The sequence below is a fragment of the Coregonus clupeaformis genome, unplaced genomic scaffold, assembly GCF_020615455.1.
Source record: "Coregonus clupeaformis isolate EN_2021a unplaced genomic scaffold, ASM2061545v1 scaf0777, whole genome shotgun sequence".
NCBI lineage: Eukaryota > Metazoa > Chordata > Actinopteri > Salmoniformes > Salmonidae > Coregonus > Coregonus clupeaformis.
Window position 1 is genome coordinate 28,749 of NW_025534232.1, and position 4,781 is coordinate 33,529.

Here is a 4,781-nt window from a genome sequence, read left to right on the forward strand (position 1 = left end):
GCTAACCCAGGCCCTGCAGCCCCCAGTATCACTCCTACTCCCCAGGAGCTATCATTTGTTGACTTCTGTAACCGTAAAAGCCTTGGTTTTCTGCACGTAAATATCAGAAGCCTCCTTCCTAAGTTGGAGTTTTTCACTGCGTTAGCACACTCCGCCAACCCTGATGTTCTAGCAGTGTCTGAATCCTGGCTTAGGAAGGCCACCAAAAATTCTGAAATTTCCATCCCCAACTATAAAATTTTCCGTCTAGATAGAACTGCCAAAGGGGGTGGAGTTGCAATCTACTGTAGAGATAGCCTGCAGAGCTCTATCATACTATCCAGGTCTGTGCCCAAACAGTTTGAGCTTCTACTTCTAAAAATCCACCTTTCCAGAAATAAGTCTCTCACTGTTGCCGCTTGCTACAGACCGTCCTCAGCCCCCAGCTGTGCCCTGGACACCATATGTGAATTGATTGCCCCCCATCTATCCTCAGAGTTCGTACTGCTTGGTGACCTAAATTGGGATATGCTTAACACCCCGGCCATCCTACAATCTAAACTAGATGCCCTCAATCTCACACAAATTATCAACGAGCCTACCAGGTACAACCCTAAATCCGTAAACATGGGTACCCTCATAGATATCATCCTGACTAACTTACCCTCTAAATACACCTCCGCTGTCTTCAACCAGGATCTCAGCGATCACTGCCTTATTGCCTGCGTCCGTAACGGGTCCGCGGTCAAACGACCACCCCTCATCACTGTCAAACGCTCCCTAAAACACTTCAGCGAGCAGGCCTTCCTAATTGACCTGGCCCAGGTATCCTGGATGGATATAGATCTCATTCCGTCAGTAGAGGATGCCTGGTTGTTCTTTAAAAGTAATTTCCTCTCAATCTTAAATAAACATGCCCCATTCAAAAAATACAGAACTAAGAACAGATATAGCCCCTGGTTCTCCTCAGACTTGACTGCCCTTGACCAGCACAAAAACATCCTGTGGCGTACTGCATTAGCATCAAATAGCCCCCGCGATATGCAACTTTTCAGGGAAGTTAGGAACCAATATACACAAGCAGTTAGGAAAGCAAAGGCTAACTTTTTCAAACAGAAATTTGCATCCTGTAGCACTAACTCCAAAAAGTTTTGGGACACTGTAAAGTCCATGGAGAATAAGAGCACTTCCTCCCAGCTGCCCACTGCACTGACGCTAGGAAACACTATCACCACCGATAAATCTACAATAATCGAGAATTTCAACAAGCATTTTGCTACGGCTGGCCATGCTTTCCACCTGGCTACCACTACCCCGGCCACCAGCTCTGCACCCTCCGCTGCAACTTGCCCATGCCCCCCCCGCTTCTCCTTCACACAAATCCAGACAGCTGATGTTCTGAAAGAGCTGCAAAATCTGGACCCCTACAAATCATCTGGGCTAGACAATCTGGACCCTTTCTTTCTAAAACTAGCCGCCGAAATTGTCGCAACCCCTATTACTAGCCTGTTCAACCTCTCTTTCGTAACGTCTGAGATTCCTAGAGATTGGAAAGCTGCCGCGGTCATCCCCCTCTTCAAAGGGGGTGACACTCTAGATCCAAACTGTTACAGACCCATATCCATCCTGCCCTGCCTTTCGAAAGTTTTTGAAAGACTAGTTAACAAACAGATCACCGACCATTTCGATTCCCACCGTACCTTCTCCGCTATGCGGTTTCCGAGCTGGTCATGGGTGCACTTCAGCCACGCTCAAGGTCCTAAACGATATTATAACCGCGATCGATAATAGACAGTACTGTGCAGCCGTCTTCATCGACCTGGCCAAGGCTTTCGACTCTGTCAACCACCGCATTCTTATTGGCAGACTAAATAGCCTTGGTTTCTCAAATGACTACCTCGCCTGGTTCACCAACTACTTCTCAGATAGAGTTCAATGTGTCAAATCGGAGGGCCTGTTGTCTGGACCTATGGCAGTCTCTATGGGGGTGCCACAGGGTTCAATTCTTGGGCCGACTCTATTCTCTGTGTATATCAATGATGTCGCTCTTGCTGCTGGTGACTCTCAGATCCACCTCTACGCAGACGACACCATTTTGTATACATCTGGCCCTTCATTGGACACTGTGTTAACAAACCTCCAAACGAGCTTCAATGCCATACAACACTCCTTCAGTAGCCTCCAACTGCTCTTAAACACTAGTAAAACTAAATGCATGCTCTTCAATCGAACGCTGCTGGCACCCGCCCACCCGACTAGAATCACTACTCTCGACGGGTCTGACCTAGAGTATGTGGACAACTACAAATACCTAGGTGTCTGGTTAGACTGTAAACTCTCCTTCCAGACTCACATTAAGAATCTCCAATCCAAAGTTAAATCTAGAATCGGTTTCCTATTTCGCAACAAAGCCTCCTTCACTCATGCTGCCAAACATGCCCTCGTAAAACTGACTATCCTACCGATCCTTGACTTCGGCGATGTCATTTACAAAATAGCCTCCATCACGCTACTCAGCAAACTGGATGTAGTCTATCACAGTGCCATCCGTTTTGTCTCCAAAGCCCCATATACTACCCACCACTGTGACCTGTACGCTCTTGTTGGCTGGTCCTCACTACATATTCGTCGCCAAACCCACTGGCTCCAGGCCATCTATAAATCACTGCTAGGCAAATCCCCGCCTTATCTTAGCTCATTGGTCACCATAGCAACACCCACCCGTAGCATGCGCTCCAGCAGGTATATCTCACTGGTCATCCCCAAAGCCAACACCTCCTTTGGCCGCCATTCCTTCCAGTTCTCTGCTGCCAATGACTGGAACAAATTGCAAAAATCTCTGAAGCTGGAGACACTGATCTCCCTCACTAACTTTAAGCATCAGTTGTCAGAGCACCTTACCGATCACTGCACCTGTACACAGCCCATCTGAAATTAGCCCGCCCAACTACCTCATCCCTATATTGTTATTTATTTTGCTCATTTGTACCCCAGTATCTCTATTTGCACATCATCTCTTGCACATCTATCATTCCAGTGTTAATACTAATTGTAATTATTTTGCATTATAGCCTATTTATTGCCTTACCTCCATAACTTGCTACATTTGCACACACTGTATATATATTTTCTGTTGTATTTTTGACTTTATGTTTTGTTTTACCCCATATGTAACTCTGTGTTGTTTTTATCGCACTGCTTTGCTTTATCTTGGCCAGGTCGCAGTTGTAAATGAGAACTTGTTCTCAACTGGCTTACCTGGTTAAATAAAGGTGAAATAAAAAAATAAAAATAATAATAATAAACCTGACCCCAATAATCAACTAATCATGATGTTCAGTTTAGAATGCATTTAGTTTAATCAGCTGTGTTTGCTAGGGATGGGGGGAAAGTGTGACACCACTCCGTCCCCGAGGACTGGAGCTGCCCGTCCCGGATTCAAAACAACACATATTTTCAAGTCAACATTCTCTGTGGACCTCCAACAATCTTTGTGGTTCCATTTGAAAGGTGAATAACATTTACATTTCAACTTTTAGTAAATGTTTCAGCCACGACACCACCCTGTAAAATAGGGTCTAAGCCTTAACTTACTCTATGGGTCTAAGATACAACATACTGTATGGGTCTAAGATACAACATACTGTATGGGTCTAAGATACAACATACTGTATGGATCTAAGATACAACATACTGTATGGGTCTAAGATACAAAATACTGTATGGGTCTAAGATACAACATACTGTATGGGTCTAAGATACAACATACTGTATGGGTCTAACAACATACAGTATGGGTCTAAGATACAACATACTGTATGGGTCTAAGATACAACATACTGTATGGGTCTAAGATACAACATACTGTATGGGTCTAAGATACAACATACTGTATGGGTCTAAGATACAACATACTGTATGGGTCTAAGATACAACATACTGTATGGGTCTAAGATACAACATACTGTATGGGTCTAAGATACAACATACTGTATGGGTCTAACATACTGTATGGGTCTAAGATACAACATACTGTATGGGTCTAAGATACAACATACTGTATGGGTCTAAGATACAACATACTGTATGGGTCTAAGATACAACATACTGTATGGGTCTAACAACATACTGTATGGGTCTAAGATACATACTGTATGGGTCTAACAACATACTGTATGGGTCTAAGATACAACATACTGTATGGGTCTAACAACATACTGTATGGGTCTAAGATACAACATACTGTATGGGTCTAAGATACAACATACTGTATGGGTCTAAGATACAACATACTGTATGGGTCTAAGATACAACATACTGTATGGGTCTATGATACAACATACTGTATGGGTCTAAGATACAACATACTGTATGGGTCTAAGATACAACATACTGTATGGGTCTAAGATACAACATACTGTATGGGTCTAAGATACAACATACTGTATGGGTCTAACAACATACTGTATGGGTCTAAGATACAACGTACTGTATGGGTCTAAGATACAACATACTGTATGGGTCTAACAACGTACTGTATGGGTCTAAGATACAACATACTGTATGGGTCTAAGATACAACATACTGTATGGGTCTATGATACAACATACTGTATGGGTCTAAGGTACAACATACTGTATGGGTCTAAGATACAACATACTGTATGGGTCTAAGATACAACATACTGTATGGGTCTAACAACATACTGTATGGGTCTAAGATACAACATACTGTATGGGTCTAAGATACAACATACTGTATGGGTCTAAGATACAACATACTGTATGGGTCTAACAACATAC